Source organism: Amblyomma maculatum, chromosome 9 (assembly GCF_055883805.1).
Source record: "Amblyomma maculatum isolate TAMU_Amacu chromosome 9, ASM5588380v1, whole genome shotgun sequence".
NCBI lineage: Eukaryota > Metazoa > Arthropoda > Arachnida > Ixodida > Ixodidae > Amblyomma > Amblyomma maculatum.
Genome location: NC_139352.1, coordinates 126,771,999 through 126,781,689, shown reverse-complemented (window position 1 = coordinate 126,781,689; position 9,691 = coordinate 126,771,999). Strand labels below are relative to the sequence as shown.

Sequence of the window (9,691 nt, the reverse complement as noted above, 5' to 3'; positions counted from 1 at the left end):
ATTTTCAGTTTCTCCTCAAAAGTCTTTATTCCGATAGAAATTGTCCTAGAACTTTACTTGCGGGTTAAGCAAATTTTAAGCTCTTTATTCAAACTAAATTCTTGAGCAGCGAGAATAAATACTTTGCTGGCATCGAGAATAAATATTTTGGTGGCATGAACCACCAGAAAGAAGTCGCGCTTCAGTTACACTCTAGAACAAGAGGGGATGGAAGAGTGGGCTTGGCAGCACGCCAGCGATGGCCCGTGCTAACGTTCTACGCTTCTTGGTGCAGTTACTCGGACTCTCGAGCTCGCAGCTGCTGGAGTGTTCGAGCTCCCGGGTCCCGTGCCTAGCATCCGTTGTCAACTCCAGTCCAGACGAAACACTCCTGCTTTCCGGACTTTACACGGTTGAGCCTTTCTCGGCTACGAATGGCCAGCCCATCGACAACGCATCCCGGTCCGCGCAATTTCTACACGGCCACGGACCATATCTTCAAGCATCATGGCTTTCCCTGAGCCGCCTGAACGCCGGAACCGCCCCTGTACATCCTGCGCATGCGTGGACTTGTGCTAAAAAGGCAGCTCGCAGCGGCGCGCCCTTCAGTGGGCTCGGCAGCACGCCAGCGATGGCCCGTGCTAACGTTCTACGCTTCTTGGTGCAGGTAATGAAACCTTATTACCTTTACGCTAAGCCAAGTAGCTACCGTGCACTCTTGGTGCTGCCGAGCCCACGGCGTTTCCGGTCCATCATGTATGACTGTGCGCAAATGTTGTTAAAACTTCTTATGGTAGCTGGAGATATAGAATCTAACCCCGGCCCTAACAATGAGATTCTTGATGCTTTGAAGGAAATTCAAACTGGGCAGACAGCAATGCTAGCGCAGCTAAAGTCGATTGAAATGAAACTAGTTGATCATGATAAAACGTTTTGCGAGATTAAGGCGCGACTAGATAAAATTGAGACAGCATGTGTTGGTATTGATGACATGCAGACTGAATTGAAAGAACTGCATGGAATCAGCACTGAGGACACGGCGCACATAAATGCTCTGTCTGCCCGGGTAAATGATGCAGAAAATCGGTCCAGACGAAACAACCTTGTTTTCTACAGCATTCAAGATAAAGATAAAGAACCATGGTCAGATTCTGAAAATATCATCATTGCACACATTAATCATATATAGATATCCAGTTAGAGCCACGCGACATTGAGCGTGCACATCGCCTTTGGACTTTCCAAACTGGTAGGTGCAGACCTATAATTGTGAGATTCGCTCACTTTAAAGACAAAGAGCAAGTCCTGTCTTCCGCTCGGAAATTCAAACACACAGGATATGCGGTTGCTCAAGATCTTTCTCCCAGCACGCGCCTTGCCCAGAAACGCCTCATCGAATTTGGAAAGGCTCGAAAACTGAAATACAAGTTGCGAAATGAAAAGCTTGTCACAAGTGAAAAAACGTACCATTTCGACCATATTTCTAACCATGTCGTTGAGGACAGCTTGTAGCCACCATTAAAACCAAATTGTGAACCCCGTTCGCCGAATCGTCACCCTTTATCATTTCTGCTTGCTAACATTCGAAGTGTGGTTCTCAAGCGCGATTCATTGTGCAGTTTAATAGGTTCATCTTCATGCGATATCTTACTACTAACTGAAACATGGCTTAACGCATTAGTTCACGATTCTGAGATTCTTCCATTTCTCCCAGATTTTGAGATATTCCGGAAGGATAGACCCGATAACTCGCGCGGTGGGGGTGTATTGCTCGCCACTAAACGGGATCTGCATTGCTCATTTGTTAACCTCCCTTCACAACTGGAAATGATTTGGCTTCGATGCACTACTACACATGCGCCCATCCTCATTGGTATTTGTTACCGCCCTCCTAATGCTGACAGTTCTTTCACCCCCTTATTTCATGATGCCTTAAATGTGTTAACTAAAACATATCCACTTAGCCCTAACCTTCTCTTCGGTGATTTTAATTTTCCCATAATAGATTGGTCTAATCCCGCCGCTACATTATCGAAAAGCAGCCCGGCTAGCGATTTCTTAAACACGTGTATGACTTTTGGCTTAACTCAACTCGTCACTGATCCCACACGCGTTACTGACCACTCGTCCAACGTTCTAGATCTCGTATTAACAACGCATCCTGATAATTTTACTCCTATCACCTTGTTGCGAGGTCTCAGCGATCATTTGACGATACGTACTTCTTTTTATTGCAACGTACTAAAGAAACAAAAAAATAAAAAAACACTTACGCTTTATGATAAAGGAGACTATGCCAGTATGAACCGTGAATTATCAGATTACTTCGACACCTTCGCTGCTAACTTTCCACTACATTCTCTCGAGTCAAACTGGTTACTTTTCAAAACAGAGATGCATCGGCTTATAAGTCTTTACATTCCAACCATTACTATATCAGAAAGAATAACATCACCATGGTTTAATGTATCACTCAAACGACTCAATAATAAGAAAAAACGCCTGTTCCGGTCGGCCAAGCTGTCTAACTCTTCTTCCCCATGGCAGAAGTATCATGTTGTCGCAAAAGAATGCGACAAGTTAACCGCTCAGACTAAACGGAAGTTTTTTTCTACTACTTTACTATCTATGCTGCAGACTAACCCAAAACGATTTTGGAAAACCATTAGCCCTAACCAATGTAATGAGATTTCACTTAACAGTAGCTCTGGATCTCCTATTCCCGACACTGAGGTTGCAGATGTTCTTAACACAGTATTCAGTTCGGTCTTTACTAATGAACCCCTTGACAATCTTCCAGATCCACCATATTTTACGCACCCGCTCATGCAAAATATCACATTTCATCCCGTCGGCATAGTCAAGGTAATTGAGTCACTGAAAAACTCGTCATCTACTGGAGTGGACGGTATCAACGCCAAATTGCTAAAAAATACTAAACTTACGTGTAGCCTATTCTTATCGCTCATATTCCAGGAATCCCTGAACACCGGTTCAATTCCACGCGACTGGCAGGTGGGCAAGGTCATCCCGGTCTTCAAGAAAGGAAGCCGATCATCGCCCAATAACTACCGCCCGATTTCCATAACAAGCGTTTCTTGTAAAATAATGGAGCATGTTTTATACTCGCATATTGCTACCTTCCTATCGTCCGTTCATTTTTTTCACTCAAGCCAGCATGGTGTTCGCAAGAATCATTCCTGTGACACCCAACTGGCACTCTTCCTGCACGACTTAAATTTAAACCTTGATCGTAATATCCCGACTGATGCAGTGTTTTTAGACTTCGAAAAAGCGTTCGATAAGGTTCCCCATGGTCGTCTCTTACTAAAGTTATCGCGCCTTAATATTCATCCATGTGTTCTGACCTGGATTCGAGGGTTTTTATCTAACCGTCAGCAGTTCGTATATGCCAATTCACACTCTTCATCCTTAACACCTGTGCTCTCAGGGGTACCTCAAGGAACGGTACTCGGGCCCCTCCTTTTCTTGATATATATTAATGACCTACCGTGTAACATTTCTTCTCATATCCGACTCTTTGCCAATGACTGTGTCGTTTACCGAAGCATTACTAACTCCACCGCCCATCTCGCATTACAAACTGACCTTATTCGCATACAGGACTGGTGTAAAACATGGCTCATGTCATTAAATATTTCTAAAACCGTGTTAATGTTCATTCACCGTCGTCGTAATTACGTAGTGCCTAATTATAATATTAATAACCTGCAGATTGGAACATCCGAATCATTCAAATATCTTGGTGTGCATATCTCGCGTGACCTAACTTGGACCTGTCATATTAATCACATAATAAATTCTGCTAATTGTGCTCTAGGTTATTTACGCCGTAACCTTTCACTCGCTCCTCCCTCTATTAAACAGCTTGGTTTTCAAACCTTTGTGCGTCCCAAGCTTGAGTATGCTAACTCTATTTTTGATCCGCACCACGTTAATCTTACTAACGCCCTCGAATTGGTTCAGAACCGCGCAACACGATTCATTCTATCAAATTATTCCTACCACTCAAGCATCTCAGCACTAAAAGCTCGAATCAACTTGCCCCCCCCCCCCCCTAGCCTCGCGCCGTAAGATAGCACGCCTTAACCTTTTTCATAAATTTTTCCAATCTTTGGCTCTTGATAACCCCTACATTAAAAGAGCCCACCGCATCGCCCGGTTCAGCCACAGCAACGCAGTGTAGCCCCTACAAGCCCATACTGTGACATTTCAGCAGTCATTTTTTCAGCGTACTGCACGAGACTGGAATGACCTGCCCACCGAAGTTGCCATTATCATCAACCCACTAGAATTCAAGCGGAGCGTCGCCAACCTTTCATCTTAACATTTTTTACCATTGTTTGCCAGATACCGTCCACTCCCTCATGTAATGTCTCAACCGAGACCTTTGAGGAAATGAATAAATGAATAAAAAAATAAAAAAGAGGATATTAAGCTAAATGTATTTCTTGGGGGGGGCGGGATACAAATTAAAGGTAAAAAGAGAAGATACGCAGCTTCCACAAATCAGGGGCGACGCCGCTCGTGGAACGCGCTGCATGCTGCGTGCAACGAGCTGCCCGGGGACGATCGGATCCCCAGTTGCCGCCGCGGTTTCTTCCCTATCGGACGTGTCGTGCTAATCCTCCCCGCTCACTGCCTTCCTGGTGCCTGCTCCCCCAGCGCCAAGCAGTCTACCAGCAAGACTTCCTGTCCATCAGGCAGCCCTCCCACGGCATCGTTGCCCCTGGAGGTTCTACCTACTGTGAGTCGTTGCGAAAGCAGCGGTCTTTGATATTATGGCTAGCGACTACTGCGGCTACTCACTCCGGCCTGTACACTGGCTGCTTCTTTCAGCTTACGATCAAGCAATCCTGCTGGGCATCGCGGGCCCTCGATCTGCTTCCAGGCCTACCGTGCCGGAAGCTCACCGTTCCAGAGCCAAAAAAGATCTACTCCCAGGCCTACAGTGCCACTTCCAAGCATACCGGGCCTGACGCTCACCGTGCTAGAGCCAAAAGAGCGACCTGCTGAGTCGGAGCTTTCGGTGAGTGGCAGCTCGAGCAGCACCTTTTCTTCTTTTAGGATGTAAGGTGTACTGCTACTATCGAAGGCGATTCATTTGCGCAAGTTAGTTACTGCGGATGCGCCATTTTCTACGGCGCCCTGTGGAGCTGCGGCACGCGCTCGCTCCTTCGGCTCGCTTATTCTGCCTCCTTGCCAGCCTCGCTGTACAGCGGCAGGTTATATCGAGGTACCCAGCGGCTCGCCGCTGGCAGGTCCAGCAGTGATATGAGCCTCTTACTCACAGGATTAGCAGCTGCTGCGGGCAATCCTCCTTCTCGCCACGGCTTTAGACAGATGTCTAAACGAAGTAATATGAGTTGCTTAACAGCTGCTCGCTTCCTCACTTTAGCCGTGCAGGACGCGCTGGCTGCGTCATCAATTTCTACACTCATTTGCGACCGTCAGGCGAATCGGAGAATGATGGGGATTTAGCCCAGAATTAGCCCTTCCTTGCTAGCCTTACGGACGTCACTCCTGCTAGATTTGTTGGAGAGACTCCCGAACATCTAGAAAACGGTAAGGCCTGAGCTCCTATCGAGAGCTTATGCTCGCTCTTATCTAGGTTCAGCCGATTTGAATCCCTTAAGGTTTTTGTCCTCGTGGCTAATGTGGCTATTGTTGCCAGTTTGAAGAGGCGCGTCATGGTGAATAAGCCTGATATGTGTAGCACAATCATTGCACGTTTAACAGGCTACTAGAACTCCACATCCAAACACTTGCATCGCGGAAGCCGTCGTAGTCGTGCGCAAGCTCAGCATACGGGTCAAGTGTTCGTATGCTGGTGATTTAGGCCATAGTTTACAAAGCTTGTTCTGCCGAAAAGCCACTGGTGTCATAGTAATAGCAGGAGGGAACAACTTCATATATATGCTCCTAGCGGCTTTAAAATACACCGCTAACGCCAATTCCTCCATAACTAACCTACAGTCTGGAGGCCAACTATAGACCGGACCATTTTTTGGCTAGGAGAATGGGGCGTTCGCTTATCCAGACACCTCAAATTGCGCTCTTAAGGGAGGAAGTTGGGTGTGTGCGCTTCGGAGATGGGACGCCATACGAGTGTATGCGTGCGTGAGAACTTTTGCCTACAATGCCATTGCTGCTTGAGTCCAGTCAACCTACTCCCTGCGCGGAAGTCCGACCCGTCGTCTTCTCGACCCGACCCCAAGGGGTTTACATGACCTGGTAACCGGGTTTCGACCCGATAACTCAACTCAACCCGCTCCTGTCGGCGGGTCCATGTAAACACCGCTAGTATGAGCCATTAAAGGCTTTCGCCTTAACATTAAGACGCCCGACTAATGTTCCTGAGTTCCCGGGTTTGATCCCGACCGTCGGCGGCTGCGTTTTGATGGAGGCAAAACAGAAAGGCTTCCGTGTGCTGTGCGATGTCAGTGAACGTTAACGATCCCCAGGTGGTCGAAATCCCACCGTAGCCCGCCTCTACGACTTCCCTTTGACTTTACACTTTCACCACTTTCACTCCCACCTTCACATTGTTATGGGGAAGATTCACAGTGCGACAGCTGTCCGCACCTCTAACGGTGGTCACAGCACAGATCTCAGCAACCGTCTCCGTCGTCTTTTGCTGGGAGGAGTCTGTCGCACTTTTCTCCTCAGCGCGACCAGCGACTACCGCTAAGTAATAATTCACTATCAGGTTTAGCAGGCGGAAATTGTGCCAACCATGTAATTCTGGAGACGCCATAACGTTAGGCGGTTTGAAACTAAAAGCAAACAAGTCTCCGACGCGTCGGCGCCGGTCTACCGCTGTCCGCCTTGCTGCGCGTCGTTCATTTGTCGGACACGTTGTTGTGGCTGTAGGAAGAAGGAAAAGAAAATGCACGGGCCTGCTCCTGGCTCTGTAGCTGAGCCACTGATTGAATTATAGGAAGGGAAAGGCGCGGTAACTCTCACTTGTTTTCTGTGGACACCTCAACAGCGCCGTAAAGGAAAGGGAGGAAGGTGGGAGTGAAAGTGTAAAGAGAGGAGCCGTATTGGAGGGCTACGGAGAAATGTCGACCACTTGGGGGTCTTTAACGTGCGCTGACATCGCACAGCACACGGACGCCTCTTCGTTTCGCCTTCATCGAAACGCAGCCACCGAGGTCGGGTTCGAACCCGGGTACTCCGGCACAGTAGTCGGGCGTCTTACCACTGCACCATCCCGGCGGGGCCACCTCCGCTGCCTCGTGCTGACAGAAGAGAGAAAGTAGAGAAAAAAGAAAAGGAAGATGTAGAGAGACGGACGCCGCAACAGCCGTCGTCAACCACCTAAGAGGTGGCGGATGCAATGAAGACCCACAACAGAAAAATTCGGTGGCTGGGTACCCCTGCAGCAAGCGGCGTTGACCTACCGTCCCAGCCCCGCAGGGCCAGGAACTGCCACCCTTCCACCACCAGTGATCGGATTTCACCGACACCGGGTTCCTACCCTTTATCTCCTACGGCCACTTACCTGCTCGGCAACAGACATAAGCGCCTAAGGAAGACAAGGAAGCCGCCCATTCTGGGCGAGATTCGGCCCTCTAAGCAATTATTGGACTGAGACGCTCAACCACCGAGCTAAGCCTAACCCATCTCGGATTCCTCGCCGACAATGACGGCGACACCAGCCGTTACCATGGGAGTAACGGTTGAAGGTCGCACCGTAACCGCAGAAGAGCTCGGGTCTGGCGACTGGACGCGTTATATGTAAAGCCTACGCCTCAAGACCAGCCACATCAACGAGCTTTCCTCACCACACCGGCAGGGCTACCAGCGAGGCACATAACCTGAACGCTCGGCAAGCGTTCCATGGAGGTGAAATCATCACCGGCAGCAGCAAGACGCGGGCCGCCTTCCGCCTGCGACCAAGGAGACCCGTATCACAGTGCAACGCAGCAAACAGCTGCTACCACTCCCGCCCAACGGTGTTCGAGTAGTCGTTCGACCGCGTGAACTGCGACTTTGAGATATTCCAACACCTCGACTCTGGAAGGCAGTGCAGACCGAGCTCAAAATCACACTACCAGAGGACTTCTGCCTGCGCATTCACCCGACCAACAATACGTTCACCGTGGCAACGACACACATTTCAACAGTCGAGACGCTCAAGACGTTGACCTCGCCCACCATTGGAGAGCGAACCTACCGATGCGCGGCCTGCGTGGCACCCCCACCGGGGGCCACCACAGGTGTTATCACAAACGCCTACGACGACGAGAGCCCAACGCAACTGTATCAAGATCTGGTCCGAAGAAATCCAGAGCACACTATACTAGCCGCCCGGCGGATGAGCAAGACGCATTCTATCCTAATCACATTTGACGCTACCACAGGGCCGCGTTCCATAAAATACATGGGAGCCATCCACCGCTGGACCCCATACCGCGACAGCCCGGACGCCTGCACTAACTGCAGACAGCAGGGTCGCCGTCATGATGTATGCCCAAGCCCCAAGAACAATCTCCATCCCCGCTGTGGAACGCAGCATCCACAAGACCAGCCTTGTACGCCCAAGTGCATTCTCTGCGAGGGTCCTCACCGTACCGGCGCGGGATCGTTTAAAGGGCATAGCCTTCACCAGCCACGCAAGCAATCAAGCCAGCATCGAACGCAGCTACAAGAATCGGACGCACCCAAGGGCGATTTTCCCCAGTTGCCCGAACTCAACCAGCCCAACTAGCATAAGCAGGCCTGGACAGTGCCGCTAAAACGAGCCTGGAACGCTTCTGCCTCTTCACCCAAGCAAACATCTAAGACAGCGAATACCAGTCTACAACACGCCCTTGCAAAATCTCAGGAGGAGGCAGCGGCGGCAAAAGTGGAAGCTACAGCAGCGCGAGTAGAAGCCGCCGCCCTTTGTCAACACATCGTCAGACTGGAAGCCCAGATAAGTGTCATTGCCACTGGATTTAAAATTTCTTCCCCCCCCCCCCAACTACCACATCTCAGTCTTCCCCACCTAACGTATCCACTGCCGATACCTTGTCCAACACCTCAAACGCTAGTTCCCCTCCCGATTCACTACCAATGGAAGCTGACACGGAACCCCCTACAAACACTACTCCCTGTATTACGATCCCTCCCTCCGCCCCCAAATCACTAGATAGCTGGCCAACCAAACTTGAGTCATTTGCTGCTGGATTTGAGGCAAAATTGCAGGAAGCTATAACACACATCAATCAGGAATGTGCTACACTGAAAGATGCGGTAATCTGCATAACGCAAGACAACGCTGTTCTTAAACACAGATTGGATGCCCTAACGCAAGATTTCTCTAACCGCTATATAAAAATTGAGACTCGGCTAAATACTAACGCCTCTTCCAAAGCGCAAAACACCCAAAGCAGCCGGAGGACAGGAAAATCCTCTCCCTGCTATAGCTCATGAATCCCACCCCTCCGTTTCAACTACCCCTCCGATATATTCCAATGAATGGCATATCGAAACCGTAATCTTACTGTTTGGCAGTGGAACTGCCGGGGCTTTGGCCAGAAGCGTCATGTAGTCCACCAACTGCTGTCTTGTGCTACGGGACCTGACATCCTTGCTCTAAAGGAACCCTCCAACCCACTCACCCTCCCCGGATATACACCTATTTTACCCACATCTCCTGCTCCCTCTCGAGTAGCATTTTTAGTTAGTCGCTCTGTCACCA

The 9,691-nt window shown here is 49.5% G+C and overlaps 1 pseudogene; it reads left to right on the top strand.

The window, feature by feature from the left end:
• The first annotated feature begins 238 nt into the window (after nt 1-238).
• Nucleotides 239-4,389, top strand: LOC146180341 (uncharacterized; annotated as a pseudogene).
• The last annotated feature ends 5,302 nt before the right edge of the window (nt 4,390-9,691 follow it).